Raw genomic sequence first — 17,133 nt, forward strand, 5'->3', positions numbered from 1 at the left:
GGTCAGGAGGAAGGTCTGAGCTCAGGGTCAGGAGGAAGGTCTGAGGTCAGGGTCACAGGGTCAGGAGGAAGGTCTGAGCTCAGGGTCAGGAGGAAGGTCTGAGGTCAGGGTCACAGGGTCAGGAGGAAGGTCTGAAGTCAGGGTCAGGAGGAAGGTCTGAGGTCAGGGTCAGGAGGAAGGTCTGAGGTCAGGGTCACAGGGTCAGGAGGAAGGTCTGAGCTCAGGGTCAGGAGGAAGGTCTGAGGTCAGGGTCACAGGGTCAGGAGGAAGGTCTGAAGTCAGGGTCAGGAGGAAGGTCTGAGGTCATGGTCAGGAGGAAGGTCTGAAGTCAGGGTCACAGGGTCAGGAGGAAGGTCTGAGGTCATGGTCAGGAGGAAGGTCTGAGGTCAGGGTCAGCAGGAAAGGAAGAAGGTATGAGGTCAGGGTCAGGAGGAAGGTCTGAGGTCAGGGTCAGGAGGAAGGTCTGAGGTCAGGGTCACAGGGTCTGGAGGAAGGTCTGAGGTCAGGGTCACAGGGTCAGGAGGAAGGTCTGAGGTCAGGGTCACAGGGTCAGGAGGAAGGTATGAGGTCAGGGTCACAGGGTCAGGAGGAAGGTCTGAGATGAGGGTCACAGGGTCAGGAGGAAGGTCTGAGGTCAGGGTCACAGGGTCAGGAGGAAGGTCTGAGGTCAGGGTCACAGGGTCAGGAGGAAGGTCTGAAGTCAGGGTCAGGAGGAAGGTCTGAGGTCATGGTCAGGAGGAAGGTCTGAGCTCAGGGTCACAGGGTCAGGAGGAAGGTCTGAGGTCAGGGTCACAGGGTCAGGAGGAAGATATGAGGTCAGGGTCACAGGGTCAGGAGGAAGGTCTGAGGTCAGGGCACTGGTTTGTGCTAAATAACCCCTTAACAATACAATTTATTTTGGCCTTCTAGTGATGATTTTTTTTCATGTCTGCATTTTCTAAAAACTTTTTTTTACAAATCCAATATCATACATATCTCATATAACAAATCACATATTACATATCACATATCATATATCACATAGCACATATTACATATCACATAGAGATGAGCGAACACTATTCGAAACAGCCATTTTGAAATAGCACGCTCACATAGAAATGAATGGAAGCGGGCGACCGCCTAACCCCCCGCGTGCCATTCATTTCTATGTGAGCGTAATTACATATCACATACTACATATCACATATTACATAGCACATATTACATATCACATATCATATATTACTTATCACATATTACATATCACATATTACTTATCACATATCACATATTCCATATCACATATCACATATCATATATTACTTATCACATATTACATATTACATATCACATATCACATATTACATATCACATATTACATCTCACATATCATATATTACATATCACATATTACATAGCACATATTACATATCACATATCATATATTACTTATCACATATTACATATCACATATTACTTATCACATATCACATATTACATATCATATATTACTTATCACATATTACATATTACATATCACATATTACATATCACATATTACATCTCACATATCATACATCACATATCACATATTACATAGCACATATTACATATCACATATTACTTATCACATATCATATATTACTTATCACATATTACATATCACATAGCACATATTACATATCACATATATTACTTATCACATATCACATATTACATATCACATATCATATATCATATATTACATATCACATACTACATATCATATATTACATATCACATATTACATATCACATATCAAATATCATATATTACATATCACATACTACATATCATATATTACATATCACATATTACATAGCACATATTACTTATCACATATCACATATTACATATCACATATCATATATTACATATCACATATTACATATCACACATTACTTATCACATATCACATATTACATATCACATATTACATAGCACATATTACTTATCACATATCACACATTACTTATCACATATCACATATTACATATTACATATCATATGCATGCTTGTATTTCATCTCTAGGTGGTCGCTGACAGTGAGGACAGACTGGAGGATGGTCAGTAAGAACAAGGAGAGGTGGATGATGGGTAATTGAAGGGATTTGCAGGATGAGACAAACATGGCTGCCAGTTTTCATGGATCTTCTTCTTGTCACCGCTCCTCCTGGTGGATCTTCTTCTTGTCACCGCTCCTCCTGGTGGATCATATTCATGTTACTGCTCCTCCTGGTGGATCTTCTTCATGTCACCACTCCTCCTAGTGGATCTTCTTCTTGTCACCTCTCCTCCTGGTGGATCTTCTTCATGTTACTGCTCTTCCTGGTGGATCTTCTTCATGTTACTGCTCTTCCTGGTGGATCTTCTTCATGTCACTGCTCTTCCTGGTGGATCTTCTTCATGTTACTGCTCCTCCTGGTGGATCTTCATGTCACCGCTCCTCCTGGTGGATCCTCTTCATGTCACCGCTCCTCCTGGTGGATCTTCTTCATGTTACTGCTCTTCCTGGTGGATCTTCTTCATGTTACTGATCTTCCTGGTGGATATTCTTTATGTTACTGCTCCTCCTGGTGGATCTTCTTCATGTTACTGCTCCTCCTGGTGGATCTTCTTCATGTTACTGCTCTTCCTGGTTGATCTTCTTCAAGTCACCACTCCTCCTGGTGGATTTTCTTCATGTTACTGCTCCTCCTGGTGGATCTTCTTCATGTCACCACTCCTCCTAGTGGATCTTCTTCTTGTCACCTCTCCTCCTGGTGGATCTTCTTCATGTTACTGCTCTTCCTGGTGGATCTTCTTCATGTTACTGCTCTTCCTGGTGGATCTTCTTCATGTCACTGCTCTTCCTGGTGGATCTTCTTCATGTTACTGCTCCTCCTGGTGGATCTTCATGTCACCGCTCCTCCTGGTGGATCCTCTTCATGTCACCGCTCCTCCTGGTGGATCTTCTTCATGTTACTGCTCTTCCTGGTGGATCTTCTTCATGTTACTGATCTTCCTGGTGGATATTCTTTATGTTACTGCTCCTCCTGGTGGATCTTCTTCATGTTACTGCTCCTCCTGGTGGATCTTCTTCATGTTACTGCTCTTCCTGGTTGATCTTCTTCAAGTCACCACTCCTCCTGGTGGATTTTCTTCATGTTACTGCTCCTCCTGGTGGATCTTCTTCATGTCAATGCTCCTCCTGGTGGATCTTCTTCTTGTCACTGCTCCTCCTGGTGGATCTTCTTCATGTTACTGCTCCTCCTGGTGGATCTTCTTCATGGTACTGCTCCTCCTGGTGGATCTTCTTCATGTTACTGCTCCTCCTGGTGGATCTTCTTCATGTTACTGCTCTTCCTGGTTGATCTTCTTCAAGTCACCACTCCTCCTGGTGGATCTTCTTCATGTTACTGCTCCTCCTGGTGGATCTTCTTCATGTCAATGCTCCTCCTGGTGGATCTTCTTCTTGTCACTGCTCCTCCTGGTGGATCTTCTTCATGTTACTGCTCCTCCTGGTGGATCTTCTTCATGTCAATGCTCCTCCTGGTGGATCTTCTTCTTGTCACTGCTCCTCCTGGTGGATCTTCTTCATGTTACTGCTCCTCCTGGTGGATCTTCTTCATGGTACTGCTCCTCCTGGTGGATCTTCTTCATGTTACTGCTCCTCCTGGTGGATCTTCTTCATGTTACTGCTCTTCCTGGTGGATCTTCTTCATGTTACTGCTCCTCCTGGTGGATCTTCTTCATGTTACTGCTCTTCCTGGTGGATCTTCTTCATGTTACTGCTCCTCCTGGTGGATCTTCTTCATGTTACTGCTCTTCCTGGTGGATCTTCTTCATGTTACTGCTCTTCATGGTGGATCTTCTTCATGTTACTGCTCCTCCTGGTGGATCTTCTTCATGTTACTGCTCCTCCTGGTGGATCTTCTTCATGTTACTGCTCCTCCTGGTGAATCTTCTTCATGTTACTGCTCCTCCTGGTGAATCTTCTTCATGTTACTGCTCCTCCTGGTGGATCTTCTTCTTGTCACCGCTCCTCCTGGTGGATCTTCTTCATGTTACTGCTCCTCCTGGTGGATCTTCTTCTTGTCACCGCTCCTCCTGGTGGATCTTCTTCTTGTCACCGCTCCTCCTGGTGGATCTTCTTCATGTTACTGCTCCTCCTGGTGGATCTTCTTCATGTTACTGCTCCTCCTGGTGGATCTTCTTCATGTTACTGCTCCTCCTGATGGATCTTCTTCTTGTCACTGCTCCTCTTGGTGGATCTTCTTCATGTTACTGCTCCTCCTGGAGGATCTTCTTTATGTTACTGCTCCTCCTGGTGGATCTTCTTCATGTTACTGCTCCTCCTGGTGGATCTTCTTCTTGTCACCGCTCCTCCTGGTGGATCTTCTTCATGTTACTGCTCCTCCTGGTGGATCTTCTTCTTGTCACCGCTCCTCCTGGTGGATCTTCTTCATGTTACTGCTCCTCCTGGTGGATCTTCTTCTTGTCACCGCTCCTCCTGGTGGATCTTCTTCATGTTACTGCTCTTCCTGGTGGATCTTCTTCATGTTACTGCTCTTCCTGGTGGATCTTCTTCATGTTACTGCTCCTCCTGGTGGATCTTCTTCATGTCACCGCTCCTCCTGGTGGATGTCCAAGAGGATACCATATAGAGAGTGTGTAAATCCCCCTCCCCTGGGCCACCAATAACTACTCTACAGTATACGGCTCTGTGTAATGACATTATTAGGACACTTAGTCTTAGTTTCATATGAGTACCAAATGCACTGCTGTGTGAACACGTACCAAAGGGTAATGTGTGTGCTATATGGCGCTATTATATAGGCACTGCATAGATGTAGTACTTGGCCACTGTCTGTGGGAGCGATGTATAACAGTATTGTATAGCATTGTATGGCGGCATTACTAGGACAATATTAGGTTAATTTGGGCGAGGAATGCAGAATTGTGTGGAACATATACAACACTTCTATATGGCAGTTACTAAATATATAAGGTCAGGTAGAAATCTCCACATATACACAGATAAATAGCTCTATATACACACATATACACAAAGTCAGATACTATATACTCAGCCAATCAGGAAGCTTCAAAGCAGCAATAGAAACCCTGAAAGCAAAAGCCTGCAGAACCTTCTACGCCATCAGAAGACAAATGTACCACCTCAAACCACCGTGAGGGTCTGGATGAAGATATTTGACGCAGTCATCTCCCCGATCCTTCTCTATGGCAGTGAGGTTTGGGGCCCAGCCACCTACCCAGACCAGTCAAAGTGGGATTCCAGCCCAACAGAGAACTTCCACCTGGAGTTCTGCAAATACCTGCTCCATGTCCATCGCAACACCACCAACATGGCCTGCAGGGCAGAGCTAGGCAGACTCCCCCTATGGCTCACCATACAGAAGAGGGCGCTATCATTCTGGACTCACATACAGGGCAGCAGTCCTGGCTCTTACCACCACCAAGCCTGGCTGAGCCACAGAGCCCTGAGCAAACCACACACCCACCAACCAAGCATCAGCCATCTGCCAAGCCAAAACCCCCAACATGCCCCGAACAAGGACCAAATAAAAGGAGTCATTGAGAGAGACAGAGAGCGGTACATCGAGGAATGGAGAAACTAATTAAATAACTCCAAGAAACTCACTGTGTACCAATCCCTACAAAGGGACTACACCATGGCCACCTACCTGGAGAGAATACGCCAGACTGAGCGCCCACAACCTAGAGATAGAGACGGGGCGATACAGACAGACGTACAAGCCACGGGAGAAGAGACTGTGCCAGCACTGTGACCAGGGGGTCCTAGAAGACGAGACCCACTTCCTGCTACACTGCACCAAATACTCAGCTGTGAGGGCCGTCTACTACCAAAGACTCTCTGCCCACATCCCAGACTGGGAGAAGAGGAAACTCTACATCCTACTGGGAGAAGAAGAGGCCACTGTGGAGATCGCTGCCCAATACGTGTCCAGCTGTCACCAAACCAGAGGAAGATGAGACTCCACGGACTGTTATATTTATCCCAATACACCCGCCCCACCCCCACCCCACCTCCCCATATAGCAGCCACCAACGAAGAGGGAGATGAGACTCCACGGACTGTTATGCCCCAAACCACCCGCCCCACCCCCACCCCACCCCCCTATATGGCGGTCACCAACTAAGAGGAAGATGAGACTCATGGACTATCAAACCACCCACTGCCCGCCCATACCCCACATGTCCTAAACAAGAACGACAAGACCCCAAGGACACACCACACCCTCCTCACCCATTATTTGCTTTGGCAATACCAATTGTGTTTACGCTAATGGTTATGCTAATAAAGCTCTTTGTATTTATATATATCACACACTATATATATATACACAGTCACACACACTATATATATATATATACACCCTGTAGCTCACATGACCTCCATTATAGTTTTTCAGCTCAGCTTTGAGATTTTCTTTAACTTTCTGAACTTTGTGATGTCAGAGGTCACAGGTCAGCTCCTCCTCTAGATCTCCAGACAATGTCAGAGCGGCGCCCCCACAGGACACTTTATATGGGATATGTGGTCGGGGGTCTCGTGCTGCCTCTGGATGGATATATTATATGTTCTATATATCCCTGAGTGTCAGCTGTACAGGAGCAGAAGCCACAGATAGGACACATTGTGCAGTGAGGGGCCCCTGATAGGACACATTGTGCAGTGAGGGGCCCCTGATAGGACACATTGTACAGTGAGGGGCCCCTGATAGGACACATTGTGCAGTGAGGGGCCCCTGATAGGACACATTGTACAGTGAGGGGCCCCTGATAGGACACATTGTACAGTGAGGGGCCCCTGATAGGACACATTGTACAGTGAGGGGCCCCTGATAGGACACATTGTGCAGTGAGGGGCCCCTGATAGAACACATTGTACAGTGAGGGGCCCCTGATAGGACACATTGTACAGTGAGGGGCCCCTGATAGGACACATTGTACAGTGAGGGGCCCCTGATAGGACACATTGTACAGTGAGGGGCCCCTGATAGGACACATTGTACAGTGAGAGGCCCCTGATAGGACACATTGTACAGTGAGGGGCCCCTGATAGGACACATTGTGCAGTGAGGGGCCCCTGATAGGACACATTGTGCAGTGAGGGGCCCCTGATAGGACACATTATACAGTGAGGGGCCCCTGATAGGACACATTGTGCAGTGAGGGGCCCCTGATAGGACACATTGTACAGTGAGGGGCCCCTGATAGGACACATTGTGCAGTGAGGGGCCCCTGATAGGACACATTGTACAGTGAGGGGCCCCTGATAGGACACATTGTACAGTGAGGGGCCCCTGATAGGACACATTGTGCAGTGAGGGGCCCCTGATAGGACACATTGTACAGTGAGGGGCCCCTGATAGGACACATTGTACAGTGAGGGGCCCCTGATAGGACACATTGTACAGTGAGGGGCCCCTGATAGGACACATTGTGCAGTGAGGGGCCCCTGATAGAACACATTGTACAGTGAGGGGCCCCTGATAGGACACATTGTACAGTGAGGGGCCCCTGATAGGACACATTGTACAGTGAGGGGCCCCTGATAGGACACATTGTACAGTGAGGGGCCCCTGATAGGACACATTGTACAGTGAGAGGCCCCTGATAGGACACATTGTACAGTGAGGGGCCCCTGATAGGACACATTGTGCAGTGAGGGGCCCCTGATAGGACACATTGTGCAGTGAGGGGCCCCTGATAGGACACATTGTGCAGTGAGGGGCCCCTGATAGGACACATTGTACAGTGAGGGGCCCCTGATAGGACACATTGTGCAGTGAGGGGCCCCTGATAGGACACATTGTGCAGTGAGGGGCCCCTGATAGGACACATTGTACAGTGAGGGGCCCCTGATAGGACACATTGTACAGTGAGGGGCCCCTGATAGGACACATTGTGCAGTGAGGGGCCCCTGATAGGACACATTGTACAGTGAGGGGCCCCTGATAGGACACATTGTACAGTGAGGGGCCCCTGATAGGACACATTGTACAGTGAGGGGCCCCTGATAGGACACATTGTGCAGTGAGGGGCCCCTGATAGGACACATTGTACAGTGAGGGGCCCCTGATAGGACACATTGTACAGTGAGGGGCCCCTGATAGGACACATTGTGCAGTGAGGGGCCCCTGATAGGACACATTGTGCAGTGAGGGGCCCCTGATAGGACACATTGTGCAGTGAGGGGCCCCTGATAGGACACATTGTACAGTGAGGGGCCCCTGATAGGACACATTGTACAGTGAGGGGCCCCTGATAGGACACATTGTACAGTGAGGGGCCCCTGATAGGACACATTGTGCAGTGAGGGGCCCCTGATAGGACACATTGTACAGTGAGGGGCCCCTGATAGGACACATTGTGCAGTGAGGGGCCCCTGATAGGACACATTGTACAGTGAGGGGCCCCTGATAGGACACATTGTACAGTGAGGGGCCCCTGATAGGACACATTGTACAGTGAGGGGCCCCTGATAGGACACATTGTACAGTGAGGGGCCCCTGATAGGACACATTGTGCAGTGAGGGGCCCCTGATAGGACACATTGTGCAGTGAGGGGCCCCTGATAGGACACATTGTGCAGTGAGGGGCCCCTGATAGGACACATTGTGCAGTGAGGGGCCCCTGATAGGACACATTGTGCAGTGAGGGGCCCCTGATAGGACACATTATACAGTGAGGGGCCCCTGATAGGACACATTGTACAGTGAGGGGCCCCTGATAGGACACATTGTGCAGTGAGGGGCCCCTGATAGGACACATTGTACAGTGAGAGGCCCCTGATAGGACACATTGTACAGTGAGGGGCCCCTGATAGGACACATTGTACAGTGAGGGGCCCCTGATAGGACACATTGTGCAGTGAGGGGCCCCTGATAGGACACATTGTACAGTGAGGGGCCCCTGATAGGACACATTGTACAGTGAGGGGCCCCTGATAGGACACATTGTGCAGTGAGGGGCCCCTGATAGGACACATTGTACAGTGAGGGGCCCCTGATAGGACACATTGTACAGTGAGAGGCCCCTGATAGGACACATTGTACAGTGAGGGGCCCCTGATAGGACACATTGTACAGTGAGGGGCCCCTGATAGGACACATTGTGCAGTGAGGGGCCCCTGATAGGACACATTGTGCAGTGAGGGGCCCCTGATAGGACACATTGTACAGTGAGGGGCCCCTGATAGGACACATTGTACAGTGAGGGGCCCCTGATAGGACACATTGTACAGTGAGGGGCCCCTGATAGGACACATTGTACAGTGAGGGGCCCCTGATAGGACACATTGTACAGTGAGGGGCCCCTGATAGGACACATTGTACAGTGAGGGGCCCCTGATAGGACACATTGTGCAGTGAGGGGCCCCTGATAGGACACATTGTGCAGTGAGGGGCCCCTGATAGGACACATTGTGCAGTGAGGGGCCCCTGATAGGACACATTGTGCAGTGAGGGGCCCCTGATAGGACACATTATACAGTGAGGGGCCCCTGATAGGACACATTGTACAGTGAGGGGCCCCTGACACTGCAGATTTAGGGCCCCACTGCAGGAATGTCTGGATTTAGGATGATTACAGGATTACAGATCAAGGAGAAAGCAGGTGACGCTACCAGGGGCCCCCCATCTATAAGTACATCCCCCCATCCCGAAATAACTCACCCCCGGGCACAGCGCCCTCATCACTCCGCTCCACGCTGTCTGCCGCCGTCTGCAGGCCAAATGTCACATCACATACACATGCAGGGGAAGCCGAGAGGATGACGGATGGGAGGCCATTAATGTATCCGGGAGTCCATGATCCTCCAGGGGAATCGGGGCGGCTGCTGCAGACACCCCCAGACCGAGCCCGGGAGCAGCCCCGCACCTGCAGCAACAATGGTGTCTGACTGCCTGCAATGTCACCAGACTGCCACCGGGTGTCACCAGAGACACAGCCTAACTACAGAGCTGCATCACACAGGATAGGATTAGATACAGAAGATAGGATTAGATACAGCAGATAGGATTAGATACAGCAGACAGTGTGACACAGGATAGGATTAGATACAGCAGATAGGATTAGATACAGCAGATAGGATTAGATACAGCAGACAGTGTGACACAGGATAGGATTAGATACAGCAGATAGGATTAGATACAGCAGAGTGTGACACAGGATTAAATACAGCAGATAGGATTAGATACAGCAGAGTGTGACACAGGATAGGATTAGATACAGCAGATAGGATTAGATACAGCAGACAGTGTGACACAGGATAGGATTAGATACAGCAGATAGGATTAGATACAGCAGACAGTGTGACACAGGATAGGATTAGATACAGCCGATAGGATTAGATACAGCAGAGTGTGACACAGGATAGGATTAGATACAGCAGATAGGATTAGATACAGCAGACAGTGTGACACAGGATAGGATTAGATACAGCAGATAGGATTAGATACAGCAGACAGTGTGACACAGGATAGGATTAGATACAGCCGATAGGATTAGATACAGCAGAGTGTGACACAGGATAGGATTAGATACAGCAGATAGGATTAGATACAGCAGATAGGATTAGATACAGCATATAGGATTAGATACAGCAGAGTGTGACACAGGATAGGATAAAATACAGCAGATAGGATTAGATACAGCAGAGTGTGACACAGGATTAAATACAGCAGATAGGATTAGATACAGCAGACAGTGTGACACAGGATAGGATTAGATACAGCAGAGTGTGACACAGAATAGGATTAGATACAGCAGATAGGATTAGATACAGCAGACAGTGTGACACAGAATGGGATTAGATACAGCAGATAGGATTAGATACAGCAGAGTGTGACACAGGATTAGATACAGCAGATAAGATTAGATACAGCAGAGTGTGACACATAAGATTAGATACAGCAGATAGGATTAGATACAGCAGAGTGTGACACAGGATAGGATTAGATACAGCAGATAGGATTAGATACAGCAGATAAGATTAGATACAGCAGATAGGATTAGATACAGCAGAGTGTGACACAGGATAGGATAAAATACAGCAGATAGGATTAGATACAGCAAAGTGTGACAGAATAAGATTACATACAGCAAAAAGGATTAGATACAGCAGAGTGTGACACGGGATAGGATTAGATACAGCAGATAAGATTAGATACAGCAGATAGGATTAGATACAGCAGAGTGTGACACAGGATTAGATACAGCAGATAGGATTAGATACAGCAGAGTGTGTGACACAGGATAGGATTAGATACAGCAGAGTGTGACACAGGATAGGATTAGATACAGCAGATAGGATTAGATACAGCAGAGTGTGAAACAGGATAGGATTAGATACAGCAGATAGGATTAGATACAGCAGATAGGATTAGATACAGCAGAGTGTGACACAGGATAGGATTAGATACAGCAGATAAGATTAGATACAGCAGATAGGATTAGATACAGCAGAGTGTGACACAGGATTAGATACAGCAGATAGGATTAGATACAGCAGAGTGTGACACAGGATAGGATTAGATACAGCAGATAGGATTAGATACAGCAGAGTGTGACACAGGATAGGATTAGATACAGCAGATAGGATTAGATACAGCAGAGTGTGACACAGGATAGGATTAGATACAGCAGAGTGTGACACAGGATAGGATTAGATACAGCAGATAGGATTAGATACAGCAGAGTGTGACACAGGATAGGATTAGATACAGCAGATAGGATTAGATACAGCAGATAGAATTAGATACAGCAGAGTGTGACACAGGATTAGATACAGCAGATAGGATTAGATACAGCAGAGTGTGACACAGGATTAGATACAGCAGATAGGATTAGATACAGCAGAGTGTGACACAAGATAGGATTAGATACAGCAGATAGGATTAGATACAGCAGAGTGTGACACGGGATAGGATTAGATACAGCAGATAGGATTAGATACAGCAGAGTGTGACACAGGATAGGATTAAATACAGCAGATAGGATTAGATACAGCAGAGTGTGACACAGGATAGGATTAGATACAGCAGATAGGATTAGATACAGCAGATAGGATTAGATACAGCAGAGTGTGACACAGGATAGGATAAAATACAGCAGATAGGATTAGATACAGCAAAGTGTGACACAGAATAAGATTACATACAGCAGAAAGGATTAGATACAGCAGATAGGATTAGATACAGCAGAGTGTGTGACAGGATAGGATTAGATACAGCAGAGTGTGACACAGGATAGGATTAGATACAGCAGATAGGATTAGATACAGCAGAGTGTGAAACAGGATAGGATTAGATACAGCAGATAGGATTAGATACAGCAGATAGGATTAGATACAGCAGAGTGTGACACAGGATAGGATTAGATACAGCAGATAGGATTAGATACAGCAGATAGGATTAGATACAGAAGAGTGTGACACAGGATAGGATTAGATACAGCAGATAGGATTAGATACAGCAGATAGAATTAGATACAGCAGAGTGTGACACAGGATAGGATTAGATACAGCAGAGTGTGACACAGGATAGGATTAGATACAGCAGATAGGATTAGATACAGCAGAGTGTGACACAGGATAGGATTAGATACAGCAGATAGGATTAGATACAGCAGATAGAATTAGATACAGCAGAGTGTGACACAGGATTAGATACAGCAGATAGGATTAGATACAGCAGAGTGTGACACAGGATTAGATACAGCAGATAGGATTAGATACAGCAGAGTGTGACACAAGATAGGATTAGATACAGCAGATAGGATTAGATACAGCAGATAGGATTAGATACAGCAGAGTGTGACACAGGATTAGATACAGCAGATAGGATTAGATACAGCAGAGTGTGACACAGGATAGGATAAGATACAGCAGATAGGATTAGATACAGCAGAGTGTGACACAGGATTAGATACAGCAGATAGGATTAGATACAGCAGAGTGTGACACAGGATAGGATTAGATACAGCAGATAGGATTAGATACAGCAGAGTGTGACACAGGATAGGATTAGATACAGCAGATAGGATTAGATACAGCAGAGTGTGACACAGAATAAGATTAGATACAGCAGATAGGATTAGATACAGCAGAGTGTGACACAGGATAGGATTAGATACAGCAGAGTGTGACACAGGATAGGATTAGATACAGCAGATAGGATTAGATACAGCAGAGTGTGACACAGGATAGGATTAGATACAGCAGATAGGATTAGATACAGCAGATAGAATTAGATACAGCAGAGTGTGACACAGGATTAGATACAGCAGATAGGATTAGATACAGCAGAGTGTGACACAGGATAGGATTACATACAGCAGATAGGATTAGATACAGCAGATAGGATTAGATACAGCAGATAGGATTAGATACAGCAGAGTGTGACACAGGATAGGATAAAATACAGCAGATAGGATTAGATACAGCAGAGTGTGACACAGAATAAGATTACATACAGCAGAAAGGATTAGATACAGCAGAGTGTGACACGGGATAGGATTAGATACAGCAGATAAGATTAGATACAGCAGATAGGATTAGATACAGCAGAGTGTGACACAGGATTAGATACAGCAGATAGGATTAGATACAGCAGAGTGTGTGACACAGGATAGGATTAGATACAGCAGAGTGTGACACGATAGGATTAGATACAGCAGATAGGATTAGATACAGCAGAGTGTGAAACAGGATAGGATTAGATACAGCAGATAGGATTAGATACAGCAGATAGGATTAGATACAGCAGAGTGTGACACAGGATAGGATTAGATACAGCAGAGTGTGACACGGGATAGGATTAGATACAGCAGATAAGATTAGATACAGCAGATAGGATTAGATACAGCAGAGTGTGACACAGGATTAGATACAGCAGATAGGATTAGATACAGCAGAGTGTGTGACACAGGATAGGATTAGATACAGCAGAGTGTGACACGATAGGATTAGATACAGCAGATAGGATTAGATACAGCAGAGTGTGAAACAGGATAGGATTAGATACAGCAGATAGGATTAGATACAGCAGATAGGATTAGATACAGCAGAGTGTGACACAGGATAGGATTAGATACAGCAGATAGGATTAGATACAGCAGATAGGATTAGATACAGCAGAGTGTGACACAGGATTAGATACAGCAGATAGGATTAGATACAGCAGAGTGTGACACAGGATTAGATACAGCAGATAGGATTAGATACAGCAGAGTGTGACACAGGATAGGATAAGATACAGCAGATAGGATTAGATACAGCAGAGTGTGACACAGGATAGGATTAGATACAGCAGATAGGATTAGATACAGCAGAGTGTGACACAGGATAGGATTAGATACACCAGATAGGATTAGATACAGCAGAGTGTGACACAGGATAGGATTAGATACAGCAGAGTGTGACACAGGATAGGATTAGATACAGCAGATAGGATTAGATACAGCAGAGTGTGACACAGGATAGGATTAGATACAGCAGAGTGTGACACAGGATAGGATTAGATACAGCAGATCGGATTAGATACAGCAGAGTGTGACACAGGATAGGATTAGATACAGCAGATAGGATTAGATACAGCAGATAGAATTAGATACAGCAGAGTGTGACACAGGATAGGATTAGATACAGCAGATAGGATTAGATACAGTAGATAGGATTAGATACAGCAGAGTGTGACACAGGATTAGATACAGCAGATAGGATTAGATACAGCAGAGTGTGACACAAGATAGGATTAGATACAGCAGATAGGATTAGATACAGCAGAGTGTGACACAGAATAGGATTAGATACAGCAGATAGGATTAGATACAGCAGAGTGTGACACAGGATAGGATTAAATACAGCAGATAGGATTAGATACAGCAGCTAGGATTAGATACAGAAGTGACACAGGATAGGATTAGATACAGCAGATAGGATTAGATACAGCAGATAGGATTAGATACAGCAGAGTGTGACACAGGATTAGATACAGCAGATAGGATTAGATACAGCAGAGTGTGACACAGGATAGAATTAGATACAGCAGATAGGATTAGATACAGCAGAGTGTGACACAGGATAGGATAAGATACAGCAGATAGGATTAGATACAGCAGAGTGTGACACAGGATAGGATTAGATACAGCAGAGTGTGACACAGGATAGGATTAGATACAGCAGATAGGATTAGATACAGCAGAGTGTGACACAGGATAGGATTAGATACAGCAGATAGGATTAGATACAGCAGAGTGTGACACAGGATAGGATTAGATACAGCAGATAGGATTAGATACAGCAGAGTGTGACACAGGATAATAAGTATTTTTTCACGGATACCTGATAGATTTTAGGCTCATCTATGAGAAATTCTATTATTTCATGTATGGACAAGGAAAACCCTGCAGTGTGAATAATAACTAACAGTAGCCCCCATAATAGTCACCCCATAACCCCCCATACAATAGAAGCCATATAGACCCCCATAATAGTGACCCCATAACCCCCCCCCCCCCCATACAATGTCCTCTCTCACCTCCTCACAAGCAGTGACTCAGGCTGTGTGTGATGTTTCTGCCCCCTGCTGGCTGCACCAGGTATAGCTCCTGCAGGCTCAGATAAGATGTGAGAGCCCTGCAGTGACACAGACCTACCTCTTGGGGCCGCTGCTGTGCTGATGATCTGTGGTGACCTGGCAGCGCCCCCTTGTGGGTACAGAGGAGATCAATGAGGCCAGTGACATTCAGATAGCAGCCAGGGGGGGGGAGGGCACGATGTCTGGCCAGGCTTAGAGGCAGCTGACTGGCATTGTGCTGCCATTACTCCCAGTAGCACATTATTACCCCAGCGAGGGGCAGAACATTACACAGACGACACACAGACTGGTGTGAAGAGCGCCCGCACTACTACTCCCATCCTCTCTGGTCAATCACTGCAGCCTGGGCTACGGAGGTTTAGGGGTCACTGACAGGAGGAATAATGGAGGACACCTCTGAGCACTGTTATCATGGAGACCAGGAATGGCCGATGATCAGTAGGGGGCAGTAACATCCGTGGTGTCAGTGGTGCAGCCTCAGGCCTGGACCAGGACGGTACTAAACAAACTCTTATCGCTTTACAGTCTGCAATTACCGGGGAGCGGCCGAGACGGACTCCGCACTGCCGAAATAACTGGACTCTGCCCCAACTGATACCCCGGCCTCCGCCGTGGTCATTCTACCCCTGTGGTATTGCCCCGGCCTCCGCCGTGGTCATTCTACCCCTGTGGTATTGCCCCGGCCTCCTCCGTGGTCATTCTACCCCTGTGGTATTGCCCCGGCCTCCTCCGTGGTCATTCTACCCCTGTGGTATTGCCCCGGCCTCCTCCGTGGTCATTCTACCCCTGTGGTATTGCCCCGGCCTCCTCCGTGGTCATTCTACCCCTGTGGTATTGCCCCGGCCTCCTCCGTGGTCATTCTACCCCTGTGGTATTACCCCGGCCTCCTCCGTGGTCATTCTACCCCTGTGGTATTCCCCCGGCCTCCTCCGTGGTCATTCTACCCCTGTGGTATTACCCCGGCCTCCTCGTAGTATTACCCCGGCCTCCTCCGTGGTCATTCTACCCCTGTAGTATTACCACGGCCTCCTCCGTGGTCATTCTACCCCTGTAGTATTACCCCGGCCTCCTCCGTGGTCATTCTACCCCTGTAGTATTACCCCGGCCTCCTCCGTGGTCATTCTACCCCTGTAGTATTACCCCGGCCTCCTCCGTGGTCATTCTACCCCTGTAGTATTACCCCGGCCTCCTCCGTGGTCATTCTACCCCTGTAGTATTACCCCCGGCCTCCTCCGTGGTCATTCTACCCCTGTAGTATTACCCCGGCCTCCTCCGTGGTCATTCTACCCCTGTAGTATTACCCCGGCCTCCTCTGTGGTCATTCTACCCCTGTAGTATTACCCCGGCTTCCTCTGTGGTCATTCTACCCCTGTAGTATTACCCCGGCCTCCTCCGTGGTCATTCTACCCCTGTAGTATTACCCCGGCCTCCTCCGTGGTCATTCTACCCCTGTAGTATTACCCCCGGCCTCCTCCGTAGTCAT

This window comes from Leptodactylus fuscus, chromosome 4 (assembly GCF_031893055.1).
Source record: "Leptodactylus fuscus isolate aLepFus1 chromosome 4, aLepFus1.hap2, whole genome shotgun sequence".
Taxonomy (NCBI): Eukaryota; Metazoa; Chordata; class Amphibia; order Anura; family Leptodactylidae; genus Leptodactylus; species Leptodactylus fuscus.